The sequence below is a fragment of the Gopherus flavomarginatus genome, chromosome 1 (genome assembly GCF_025201925.1).
Source record: "Gopherus flavomarginatus isolate rGopFla2 chromosome 1, rGopFla2.mat.asm, whole genome shotgun sequence".
Classification (NCBI taxonomy): Eukaryota; Metazoa; Chordata; order Testudines; family Testudinidae; genus Gopherus; species Gopherus flavomarginatus.
In genome coordinates this window covers 6071695-6085481 of record NC_066617.1, presented here as the reverse complement: position 1 = coordinate 6085481, position 13787 = coordinate 6071695, and the positions used below count along the sequence as shown (strand labels likewise).

At 49.5% G+C, this 13787-nt stretch overlaps 1 non-coding gene across 1 annotated transcript; it reads right to left on the bottom strand.

Annotated features, from left to right (window-relative positions):
* Positions 1-921: 921 nt before the first annotated feature.
* On the bottom strand, positions 922-993 carry TRNAP-AGG (transfer RNA proline (anticodon AGG)). The gene has a single exon. It is a non-coding gene; the product is annotated as a tRNA-Pro (tRNA).
* Positions 994-13787: the final 12794 nt, after the last annotated feature.

Below are 13787 nucleotides of genomic sequence, written 5' to 3'. Positions count from 1 at the left end.
CAGAGGCTGAGTTAAAGCCCCTGCTCCCCACAGGGAGGGAGCAGGGCAGGGTTAGAGGCTCATTAAGTCTACTGAGAAATGTTGCTTTCAATATCCAGTTAGTCTCTCTCTCCCCACGCGGCTGCAGGTTTTCATGTAAATGACGCCTTTGGTGCAGGTTACTGACTGTGTTCCATGTGTCAGGTCAATGTATGGGAACCCTCCTGTGCCTCTATTGAGCACATTAATACGTAGCGTCGGTCTCTGTGTGGCTTGCGGGACATTCAGAAAAGCCACCAGCACCCTGCCTTCCTGGATAGCTTGTTGGTCTAGAAGTATGTGTCTGGGTTTGGGAGGTGCCACCCGAGCCCACAGCTTTCCTTTCTTCCCCGGTTTAAGCAAGGCGTCGCTCCCTTTGGGTAGGTGTGATGCTCTGCCCCTCGCCCCTCTGAACCAGATCCCGCTCGGGGCCAACACTATCTTGTGTTCAGATCCTGGAACATCGGGCCCAAAGCGTCTCCGTTGCTTGTGCCAAATAGATAGAGCCACCTGGCTAGATCAGAAACAACCGAGCTCTCCCTGGCCACGTGCTGCTCTCCAGGAGGAAAGTTTTACAGCTGATTGGCAAGTGTTTGGTCATGGACCTGACTTTTTTTTGCTGCGTCACAGGCACCCCTTCCCCTCCAGCCAGTCGTGCTCGGCCCCTGCCCAGGGCAGGGCGTGGAAAACCCATTCTCGTGGGCAGCTAGCAGGCGGTGCTGCAGGGTGGGGTTGCAATGGAAAATGGCAAGTGTTTTAATTTGGCTTCACCATTTTTCTGTCCTTGAGGAATTGTAGATAAAAAGTCTCACTTACTTTCCATACATTATTTATGTGGGGAAAGTCAGTTTTCTGCAAAATCTTCTTCCGTCCCACTGCTGCTATTGTGCTGGGAAAAAAGAAGGGCTCGTCTGGGATTTGAACCCGGGACCTCTCGCACCCTAAGCGAGAATCATACCCCTAGACCAACGAGCCAGCTGAGCAAAGTTCTTCTTCCAGATGTTTTTAGAGATGAGCCATTGGCTGGGTTGGCACTCAGGGATCATATTACTTTCCACACACATCTGGCAGCAGGATGTTTCCTAGACTCTTTCCCCTGGCTCCTAGACACACTTGAGGAACAATTTATGGCCTTCACTACACTGGGGTTTTCACCCCGCTGAAGCTGCCGGGATGGAAAACTCCATTGTAAATGTGATTTGCCCGGCTACAGTTTAGCCCCTTCACAAAACTGGCGACGCTACGGCTTTGAGCCACTGCAGCTACTGGGGAAAGGTTTCCATCTTCAGCCTCTAAAATCTAGACTCGAGGCCGGGCCAGTTCCAGAGCAGGTCGCTGTGGAGTGGGGGGACGTCTATGTGAAGGGAAATGTCACTATTGTCTCCTTCTCTCTGCCTTTGCGTTTGTTCTTTAGGCTAAATCTGAGGGCAGGTAAAAGGCCACGCTGGCCTGGAGGAGGAAGGTGCATTTCCAGGGGCTGGGCTGGTCCCTGGCTCGCAGCTGTCTGGTAGGCAGAGAGAGCAGCGCCAGGTGTGCGCTCCCCTGCCCAGCTCTTTGGGTGCCCACTGCAGGGGCTGCTTCCGATCACCTGTACCGAGCCCCACAGCACTCATCAGTTCTCCGGCCGGGGGCTAGTTTTAGGACTGCCCTCCAGGGGACACTGCCGCTGGGGCTTGAGAAGGCATTCGGGGGATCACTCTGGACTCTCCTGCCAGCCCAAAAATTTTCCTGCACCCCCCAGCATACCCAGCTTGTAGGCCACAACTCCCCCCTGTTCCTGGCCAAAGGACAGACCCCCAGCACAGCCACAAAGGTCTGTCAAGTTACCAGCCCATGTGCTGCTGGCAGGCAGCTCCCATCTCTGCCTGGCATCCCAACACCCCCTGCGCAGTGCCTTTGCCCCATTCTCCCCAGCAGGGGCACAGGAAGAGACTTGCCCCAGTGTCAGAGTCAGGACTAGAACCTGCATCCTCTATGGCTGCCTTGGCATGGTACTGCCCTGTAGTGCTTGGTGCACTAAGGCAGGGCCAGAGGGGCCCATACTAGTTCTGCACTGTGGTGTAGTGGAATAGGCACAGGGCTAAGAAGGGGGGGAGGAATGTGGGTTCTAATCCAGCTTCTGCCACTTCATCTCCCTGGCTGTAAAACTGCCCCTCTCCAGCTCAGGCTGCTGCTCTGTGGGCTCTCTGGCCACCAGTGAAATCTTCTTCCCCCCCTTTGTGTTACCTTGATTGTGCCCATTGCATGGCTAACAGAGGCAGTTGCAGCTGTCTTGGATTTGTTGTGGCGGAGTGGGAGCAGTGGAGGATAAGCAGGAGCACAGCCCCCCCTCCCCCTGCTATCAGTGGGGGCAGAGGCAGCTCCTCTAGCTGCACAGAAAGTGGCCAAATTTGTATTCACCTCTGGGTGACGGGGGCTGGTGCTTCTGGGAACATACCTTATGAACTGCCTTCCAGGCCTGCGCCGGCTCTGCCCCCCAGAGCACGGGACCTCACCGCTGCTTTGTCATGGGCATGTTGCCTTCCCACACTGGTTTGCTGTCCTGGCCTGGAGGGTTCAGTCCTGAGTGGCAGCTTAGCTTGACCTGAGCTGTCGGCACCACCTGCTAATGGCTCACGGCTCCTGTGCACTGTGGCGAACCAGACACCCCTGGTGCCAGGGCAGTGGATAAGCTACAGAAACCCATTAATCTCTAGAGATCAGCTCTGCACAGGGGCTTTGGGGGGCCTGGAGGAAAACCATGGCCCAGTGGAGCTCTCAGCAACACGAGTGCTGCTTGTCTGTGGGGCAGACAGAACCGTCTCTGGGGGAAGTCCCAGACCACAGAACAAAGTCCCCCAAGAACTAAGGACCATCACAGACCTCACCAACTTCCCTTCTCTACCATAAACACAGGGCAATAGGTCTGTTAACAAAATGAAGGAAACCCTACCAAAACAAGACACTCCCGACCACAAGCGTCTCCCTCTGGGCCTGGGGAGGGGATGAGGGAACCAGAGTGTGACAAACATGTAGTCCCAGTGCTAAATGCATGACGCCAGGTGCTCAGACTTACACTGGTGATCACACTATTAAAACCCATGTCAATTAATAACATTGCTTATAAAACATCTTACAAAGGCCCTAGGTACAACCTGCTTCAGCTGGCGTGTTGCTTTAGGGGTATGAGTCTTGCTTTGGGTATATCCCAGATCAGCCTATTTCCCCTCCCCCCCCCGCCCCCATGTAAGTAGCACATGTCTGTGCATGATATAACCCCGGCCTGCCCTTCCCCACGGGATAAAAAGGGAGTGGAAGTAATCGTACAGGGAGACCAAAAATATTTTGGCAGCTGCTCCTGGAACGTTGGTGCCCAAACCAGGTCAGATGGTCTAAAACCGCCAGGGCCCAGCGGGCTGAACGTTAGACGGAGCCGGTGACGTGCCAAGAGGGACTTAACATTGCATCGGGGCAGCTGAATATTTACATTAGCTTAGTAAGTTTGTTTCTTTCGTTGTACAGATCAGAGGGAGAATCCGAACTCAGTCGATAGGTGTCTGCAGTGTTGTGGTAGCTGTATCGGTCCCAGGATATTAGAGAGACAAGGCGGGAGAGGTAATAGTTTTTATTGGACCAATTTGCATTGGTGAGAGAGACGAGTGTTTGAGCCCCGCAGAGCTCTGCTGCGGGTCCGGGACTGTGTCGCAGGTGCATATGTCACGGAGTATGGGGGAGTCAGGCTCTGCACCCCTCCTCCTGGGACTCACAGTGACTCTCAACCAGCCAGTAAAACAGAAGGTTTATTGGACAATAGGAATGCAGGCTACAGCAGAGCTTGTAGGCACAACCAGGACCCCTCAATCTTGTCCTTCTGTGGGTTCAGAGTGCTTGGATTCCAGCTTGGGATTCCCTGAAATCCACCACCCAAAACTCAGACTGACCAAACCCTCTCTAGCAGGCTCTCTCCTTTGTCCAGCTTCCAGGTCAGGGGAGAGTGGTCGGTGTACACGGTGAAGTGTCGCCCATAGAGATATGGCTCTAGTTTCTTAAGGGCTCATACCATGGCCAGGCATTCCTTTTCGATGGCCGCGTAGTTCTGTTCCTGGGGTAGCAACTTCTTGCTCAGATGCACGATGGGGTGTCTCTCCCCCTTTTCATCCTCCTGCATTAACACCGCCCCCAGTCCCGTGTCTGAGGCGTCGGTGAACACCATAAAGGGCTTGTCAAAGTCTGGGTTTGCCAGAACTGGGCTACTAACCAGAGCCTCCTTCAGCGCCTGGAGAGCCTCCTGGCACTGCTCTGTCCAGACTACCTTGTCTGGCTTCCCCTTCCTGCACAGCTCAGTGATGGGGGCACATATGGTGCTAAAGTGGGGCACGAACCTTCGATAGTACCCCACCATCCCAATAAAGGCTTGGACCTGCTTTTTGGTTTGGGGAGCGGGCCAGTCTCTGATCACCTCCACCTTGGCTGGTTCCGGCTTTAGGCAGCCGCTTCCCACCCAGTGGCCCAGGTAAGATACTTCAGCCATCCCCACCTTGCACTTCTCAGCCTTTACGGTTAAACCAGCCTCTCTGAGTCAGTCCAGCACTTCTTTAACCTGGGACACGTGGTTCTCCCAGGTCTGGCTGAAGACGCAGATGTCGTCAATATACGCCACGGCAAAATTCTCCATCCCCCTCAGTAGCTGATCCACCAGGCGCTGGAAGGTGGCCGGTTCTCCCTTGAGGCCGAAGGGCAGGGTCAGAAACTCATAGAGCCCCAGAGGGGTGATAAAGGCCGATTTCAGCCTAGCATCTGCGTCCAGCGGCACTTGCCAGTAGCCTTTGGTAAGATCCATAGTGGTGAGGTACCGAGCACCTCCCAGCTTGTCTAGGAGCTCATCAGGCCTGGGCATGGGGGAGGCATCAGATACAGTGATGGCATTGAGCTTTCTATAGTCCACACAGAACCGGATTGACCCATCCTTCTTGGGGACCAGCACCACTGGCGAGGCCCAAGGGCTGGAAGATGGCTGGATCACCCCCAAAGCCAGCATGTCCCTGACCTCTCTTTCTAGGTCCTGGGCAGTTTTCCCGGTGACCCGAAAAGGGGAGCTTCTTATAGGGGGATGTGACCCGGTCTCCACCCTGTGGACAGTCAAATTAGTGCGTCCAGGCTGGTTGGAAAACAGCTGTCGGTATAGATGCAGCACCCCTCTGATCTCAGCGTGCTGGGCCAGGGTCAGCTGATCAGAGAGGGGAATCGCCTCCAGGGGGGAACCAGCTTTTGTCCCAGGGAATAGATCCACTAAAGGGTCATCTCCCTGCTCCTCCCAATGTCCACACACGGCCAACACCACATTCCCCCTGTCATAGTATGGTTTCATCATGTTCACATGGTACACCCGACGGTGATGTGCCCGGTTAGACAGCTCCACCACATAGTTTACCTCATTTAATTGCTTGACAATCTTGAAGGGCCCTTCCCAGGCAGCCTGGAGTTTGTTTTTCCTCACGGGGAAGAGAGCCATCACTTGATCCCCGGTGGTGAAGGCGCGGGCCCGCGCCGTGCAGTCATACCAGACCTTCTGCTTCCTCTGGGCTCGGGCCAGATTCTCCCTGGCCAGGCCCATGAGCTCGGCCAGTCTTTCCCGGAAGGTCCGGACATACTCCACCACTGACTCTCCATCGGGAGTGGCCTTCCCCTCCCATTCGTCTCTCATCAGGTCTAGGGGCCGCCTTACCCACCTTCCATACAACAGTTCAAAGGCGAAAACCCAGTAGATTCCTGGGGTACCTCCCTGTACGCAAACAGCAGGTGAGGTAAGAACTTGTCCCAGTCCTGCGGGTGCTGGTTCATAAATGTTTTTAGCATCACCTTTAGTGTCCCGTTGAACCTTTCCACCAGCCCATTGGACTGGGGGTGATACGCTGAGGCCCAGTTGTGCCGGACCCCACATTTCTCCTACAAGCACCAGAGCAGGGCCAACATGAAGTTGGACCCCTGATCCGTTAAGCCTTCCTTGGGGAACCCCACTCGGCTGAAAATGGTCAGCAGCGCATCTGCCACAGTGTCTGCTTCGATAGAGGACAAGGCCACCGCCTCGGGGTAGCGAGTGGCAAAATCTACCACCACCAGAATGTATTTCTTCCCCGACTGGGTCGCCTTGCTGAGAGGGCCCACTATGTCCATGGCCACCTTCTGGAAAGGTTCTTCTATGATGGGTTAAGGCCTCAAAGCTGCTTTCCCTTTGTCCTGGGCCTTCCCCACCCTCTGGCAGGGGTCACAGGATTGGCAGTACTGTCGGACATGAGTAAAGACCCCAGGCCAGTAAAAGTTCTGTAGCAGCCTCTGCCTGGTGCGCCGGATTCCCTGGTGCCCTGCGGAGGGATATCATGGGCCAGGTACAGTAACTTGTGGCGAAACTTCTGGGGAACCACCAGCTGCCTCCTGGGGCTAATTGCGTGCAGATGGAGGCTTGTGAGAGGAGTCCAAAATGTGCCAAGACTCAGTCATGTAGCCTTTTAAAGGGAATGATTCTTGGGCTGGCGTGTATCCGAATGGGACGGTTCCCATTTGAGAAATCGCCTCAGACTTTAGGAGACATGGGAGTGTCTTCCACATTTTGTTTTAATAGTGTTCTGAGTGTATCCCCTGCCTGTGTGGTGTGCTGCAGTGCTCCGTCCCCATCTAGTGGCAGCTAGGCCAGGTAGAGATTGATGGCAGTCATAGCTGAGAGAGAGGCCTGGTCCACACTACACAGTTAAATCGATTTAAACAGCGTTAAATCGATTTAACTCTGTACCCGTCCACACTACAAGGCACTTTAAATCGATTTTAAGGGCTCTTAAAATCGATTTCTGTACTCCTCCCCAACGAGAGGAGTAACCCTAAAATCGATATTACTATATCGATTTAGGGTTAGTGTGGACGGAAATCGAAGTTATTGGTCTCATTCCTTTAATGTAGCTACCCAGAGTGCAACGCTCCGGAAATCGATGGTAACCTAGGACCATGGATGCACACCACCGAATTAATGTGCCCTAGTGTGGACGCATAAAATCGATTTTATAATATCGGTTTTATAAAACCGGTTTTAGTAATTTCGATTTTATGCTGTAGTGTAGACGTAGCCAGAGATGTCTTTCAGGTCGTGCAGTAGCGGCTCATGCCTTAAACTCCAGAGGTCCCAGGTTTGATTCCCAACTGCTGACAACCAGGATCTGTCAGCGTTCCATGAGGTTTGAGGCACAAGGTGATGACTGGCTGTGAAGCAGGGGAAAGGAGAGTGGCTTTAGCAGCAAACTCTTTGGTCAGAGCAAACGTAATAGGAGATATATCTGGACATTTGTTTCACTGAACATGACACTCCTAGATTTGATTCTGGGAACAATCTAGATTCAAGTGAATTCAGGATCATGTTGACAGGTCATTATAGGACTAAACCTGGCTCCACTGTGACTTTCCCATTGAGTTTAATGGTGCAGAACCCAGCCCCGTACCAGCAGGTTGTGAGTCACTTCCATAGGTTAACAGAAAACAGTTTAAGAAAATGAAAAGACAAATTGGAGTAACCAATCCCATGTTCTTATCATCTTTTGCCAGGCTCTCTGTGTTGTGCTATTAGAGAGGTTGTAAACAAAGACGTGCTCCTGCCCTGCATTGTTGGAGAGGAAGGTGTCATGCATCTTGCAGAAGTGACTGTGAACTGGCAGGATCAGAAACTCAGGAAATCGTCCACAGCTTCTATGACGGCAAAGACCATCTGGAGCATCAAGGAGAAAGATTTCGGGGGAGAACCCAGCTCTTCCCTCAGGAATTTTCCAAAGGCAACGCATCTCTGTTGTTGAAAAGACTGACCCTGAACGATACAGGAAACTACTCCTGCCGTGCTTTCTTATATGAGGAGACGCTGCCTCGTGAACACGTGGTGCTGCTTTCTGTGTCAGGTACGCCGTACTGGAATCCGCCCTTATGAAACCTGCCCTTACAGTTATCTTGAGTGAAAGAGCTAACAAGCCCCAGTGTCACTTTCCCGGTGACATTGGCTGTGTGAAGAGGTGCCGTTTCAGGTCTAAATACTAAGCTTGAGAGTTGGGGTGGTCGTTATTAGCCACTTTATAACGATGCTTGAAGACCCTACATTCAGACCTTTCAAAAGTGTGATTGATTAAACAGTGTATCCCGGCTCCTGCCCCTCCAGTCCCATCCCCAGACCTTCCACGTACAGGACTTAATTTGAGCATGGGAATCAAAGGTTAAAATGTAGGGTCCTTTATGTCTTCTTCAGTTCTTCTACTTTCGCCCTTTGCTAAAGGTTTGACACCAGCCCATCGGATCTTTCTGTAACCTGTCCAGCTCTTGCTGCCCACCACTGAAGTGAATCCTTTCTCTTTTCCTCCAGTGGCATTGCCCTGGGTCACCCAGTCCCCCCAGAAAGCAGTTCAGGATGGGTCGACGCTACAATGCTTTGCAGGTCTAGCTGTACCGACGGAGCCTCTCCTTGTAGAGTAGACACAGCGTAGGCTGACAGAGGATTTTTTTCTGTTGGCGTAGTAACACCCCCTCCCCAAACAACATGAGTTAAGCAGACAGAAGCACTCTTCTATCAGCACCACTGTATCTATGCAGGGGGTTTTGCCCACCCCCGCCCTCGACCAACACAGCTTTGCTAACAAAGCCTTGTAGCATAGACTTGGCCTGAGTGGGTATGTCTGTACTTTGAGATCAAGTCACCACAGTTAAGTTGCTTTAGTACACAACAAATAACTGCCTGTACCTACCCCGGGGGAAGATTCCTGCCCCCACAACAGTAGGCTTCTCCCTTGAATCCCCAGCCTCTCTCAATTACTGTTCTCCACGCCAAGATTCTCCCCCCACCAGCACAATGGCCCTTCTTTGGTCTTGATCATCTCGCTGTGGTTTTGCTCCTGATTTCCTTCGTATCCCTTGCAATGTGTTTGAGTCTGGGTGGAAAACACCAAGCCAGACAATGGTCTGTTCTACATTTCTGATAAGTTTAATCCCATGCCAAAGTTTCTGGCTATATGTAACATCAGGAATATATTGGGTTATACTTGAAGTAATGAAAGCTATTCCGTTTCTGTGAAGATATTTACCCTTTTGCAGAGGAAGGAGTTCAGCTAAAACGTGGAAGAAATCACTACAGTCTTACTGGTTTTCCGTTGCTCCTGTTAGTGATATGATGTCTTTATGAATCTATAAAGACGTGCAGGAGCAGTAAATCCGAAGGTATGTGCAATAAGGAGCATAAACAGTTTCTGAAATGAAGATAGCATGTGTTTGGGTAGGCTGGGACCTGCATTGCCACATGTACTGGACAAGGGGTGTCCCATGTAGCACCTTTCTGTTGCGTGTCTGCTATCTGTAGAACGGTGTTCGGTTGCTATCCCAAGGTCCCAGGTAATACAGGTTTTCCTGTGTGTGAACTTAGTGTATTACAAATGCTGTCCGAATGCAGCTGCTACAAATACTCTTTGAGGGAGGACAAGGGTCTCAGTAATAGAAAGTATATCTTGCTATGCATCGGAAGCTCCAAATCCAGCCAGGAAATGTATCTCTAATTCTTCCCGGAAGGGACGATCTCACTGGGTTCTTACTTACAGGCCCCTGCCTTCAGCACCTGATTAGGAGAGACCTCCCCAAAGCTCTTGAGGTTTCTAGACCCTCTCAGATACTGATAGCTGCACACACTAACCACCAATACTGTAAAGTCCCCAGTTGTGTTCCAAGATCAGTTCCTTAAAATTACTTTCAGGACACTATATGTATGTAAGGATACGTATATCAGACAATATGTCCACAAAGGCACATCCTCTCAAGGTAACACGGAGATACTCAAGGATGTGGCAAAAGAGGTTGATTTACCCATGTCCTTACTGGCAAAAAGAAGCAGAGGTGGTAATGTACCTAAAGGCTGCAAATTCTGAATACTTGTTAGGGGCTTGCTAATGGGATTATAAAGGCCCTGGCCCTGTAGGTTTTCACCTGTAATGTACTTATGGGTGTGTGTGTGCGCACGCATCTGTATACACATCCTGCTGCCTTCTGTTGGAAGGAACCGGACATGTGTGTGTGATAGGAGGTCCCTCTAGTGTCAGATGGGCCGCAGAGGAAGGAAAGTCTGTTAGTGACAGCTAGTGGGGAGCCTGATGTGGTTTAAGCTGGCAGGGTCTGGCCAATAGCAATAGAGACGCAGTGAGAGGGAGACTCCCTCCCTCATGAGCTCTGCCCAACTCAGGGACCCGCGGAGCAGAAGCATTGCTATCCTGCTTTACAGCTTCACACCGGTGTTGCTGTGTGAGCTTAGGGCCCCGGCAACAGCTCCTCTTTGGCCACCAACTTTTTCCCTTAGCTAGCCACAAGCTGCCTCTCCCCAGCCACTCGTCTGCCTCCTCTCCCCAAAATCCCACCATCTCTCACCCTCCTTGGGAGTCATTATTGTCCCAGCTCCCCTTCCCCTCTCTCTCCTTGCCCCCGGGTTCCTCATATACTACACCTCCCCGTGATGGCTCCTTCCCCCATCCAGCCCCTCTCACTGGTCACTCTCGGATTCTCTTGTTTTCACACATGGAACTCTGCAGCAGTCTTTTACACTATGGAGCGCAACAGTGACTGCATAATGAATGTTGCGCTGAGTTCTCTGGTATTGTTACGGCAGCAGTGGAGCAAGGATGCATTGGAAGGGAAAGCGAAGAAAGACAATAAATGCAAAAACCATGTTACTAGAACATGACGTAGGAAGCAGCACTGCAGAAACGGATCTGAGGGTGACAGTGGATCACAAATTAAATAGGGGCCAATGAGGTAATATTGTTGCAAAAACAAACATTCTGGGATGTACTAGTGGGAGTGTTGTAAGCAAGGCACAAGAAGTAATTCTTCTGCACGACTCAGCACGGATAAGGCCTCAACTGGAGAACAGTGTCCAGTTCTGGGCTCCACACTTTGGGAAAGATGTGGACAAATTGGAGAAAGTCCAGAGAAAAGCAACAGAAATCATTAAAGGTCTGGAGAACACAACCTCTGAGGGAAGATTGGAAAAATTGGGCTTGTTTAGTCTGGAGAAGAGAAGACTGAGGGGGGATCTGATAATAGTCTTCAAGTTTGTAAAATATTGTTATAAAGAGGAGGTGATACATTTTTCTCCTTAACCAGCGAGGCCAGGACAAGAAGAAATGGGCTTAAATTTCAGCAGGGGAGATTTAGTTTAGATGTTAGGAATAATTTCCTAACTGAAGGTTTAGACCTGTGTGCAGTTCTGGTGACCCCATCTCAAAAAGATATATTGAATTGGAAAAGGTACAGAGAAGGGAAACAAAAATGATTAGGGGTCTGGAACAGTTTTTATATGAGGACAGATTAGAAAGACTGGGACTTTTCAGCTTGGAAAAGAGATGACTAAGAGGGGATATGATAGAGGTCTATAAAATAATGACTGATGTGGAGCAAGTGCCTAAGGAAGTGTTATTTACTCCTTCTTGTAACACAAAAATCAAGGATTACCCAATGAAATTAAGAAGTTCCTGGAGGATAGGTCCATCAATGGCTATTAGCCAAGATAGTCAGGGATGCAACCCCATGCTCTGAGTGTCTCTAGACTCTGTTTGCCAGAATGGTCAACAGTAGATGGATCACTCGAAGATTGCCTGTTCTATTAATTCCCTCTGGGGCACTTGGCATTGGCCACTGTCAGAAGATGGGATACTGGGCTAGATGGACCATTGGTCTGACCCAATATGGCCATTCTTATGTAGTTAAGCACTGGAACAAAGTACCTGGGGAAGTTGTGGAATCTCAGTAACTGGAGGTTGTTGAGAGCCGGTGAGACAGACAATTGTCAGGGATGGTCTAGATCAGGTTTTCAACCTTTCTAGGCTAATGTCCCTCTTTCAGGAATCGGATTTGTCTTACGCACCCCAAGTTTCACCTCACTCAAAAACTACTCGCTTACAAAATCAGACACAAAAATACAAGTGTCACAGCACACACACTGAAAAAGTGCAGACTTCCTCATTTTTACCATATAATTATAACATAAATTGCCTGGAATATAAATACTGTATTTACGTTTCAGTGTGATACTTGAGCCTGTTTTTCAGTTGTGGCATGGGGCCCCCTGATTGCCCCTCTGGGGGTTGCAGCCTCCAGGTTGAGAAACACTTGATCTAGAGGAGTTGAGTACCCCCTAGATTACCTCTCTATACCCCCAGGAGTAGGTATACGCCTGGCTGAGAACCACAAGTCCTATCTCAGTGTGGGGGTCTAGATTAGATGATATATCAAGGTCCCTTCCAGTCCTACATTTCTATGATTCTGTGATTAGTTGCACAGTTAAGCAGACAAACCTGTGGATTATAGCTGAGTTAGCACTGTGAGAGCCTTACGAGTGATCTCAGCTCTTTTCTTGAAACAGTCCGTGCCGTGTTTTGCTTCTAAAAATGTTTTAAGATGCCACTGAGAATGCTTGAAGTGTTTTTTCAGTCACTTAGAATGCAACTGATTTCTTTAAACATAGCAAAACTGCGCTCCTTACAATGACTCCTTAACTATAAACTTTGAAGTTTCAGAGTTGAACTGTTTTTTACTTATCTGTGTGGAAAACAAAATGAGCGAGAAATATCTTTTCAAAGTGGGCCACATTTTTTTGCCTAGTACTCAACTAAAAAATGATTGTTCAGGATAGATGGTTGGTTGGTAGGTAGGTTTATCTTCTTTAGGCATGGGGCAAAGCATGAAGAATTTTGTTTCAAAAGGTGCACGTTTCAGAAGATAGAATGGGAAAACTGGGAGTTAGAATGGAAACTGTTTTGCAGCCTTAACTATCGCGGTTGCTATCTGTGACTATCTCATACAGAAACATGTATCTTGTTCAGACCCCAGATACTTCATCTAATTTTGCTTTTATCTTGAAGAAGCTCTTGAACGTTACAGAGAAGTGATTCGTAAGACAATCAAACTCTGCAGTAAACGAGCTTCTGGTCACATTTTAAACCAAACATTAATCATTATAAAAGAGAAGAAGCTGCACACAGCTACAGAAATAATAAACTATATTTACAGAAGCCAGGTGCATGTGGATACTGTCCATTCAGAAGACCTGTTCACTACCCAAGAGCAACATTCCACGCGGATGTTACTGATGGGAGGTGCTGGAACGGGAAAAAGCTACATCTCCAGAAGGCTCCTGCAGAAATGGGCTTCAGGAAAACACAGGATGTGCTACAGCTGTGTGATTTATATACCGTTCAGTGACCTGAACTGCATTGAGCAGCCAATCAGCGTGCGAGAGCTCCTGGCATACAAGTGCAAAGAGCTATCTCCAGTTCTTACTGATCTACTCAGTAACAACCAAATATTAATTATTCTCGATGGACTGAACGAGTTCAGGTATGATCTGAACTACACCCAGTACCACAGTAGCAGAGAATTTGATACTATTGATGTTGCCTTACCTGTAAATACATTGGTCTCCAAACTCATAACCAGGGATCTTCTCCCAGGCATAGATGTTTTGGTGACTGCTCAGTTTCATTCAGTGAGTGAAATCTGCAAGCATTTTAATTATTTATTTGTTATCCTTGGATGCCTCGCTGAGCATATTAAGCAATACTACGAGACATTTACTTTAGTTAATCTGACATTGAAACATAACTGTAACTCAGCAAGCAGGTGTGAATTGTTGGCATTGTACTTATTTCCTCTTCAAATCAAAATCTTACGGGACACACTGATGAAAATTTTCAAAAGTCGTGATATCAGGGAACACAACAGTGTTTTGATCAGCC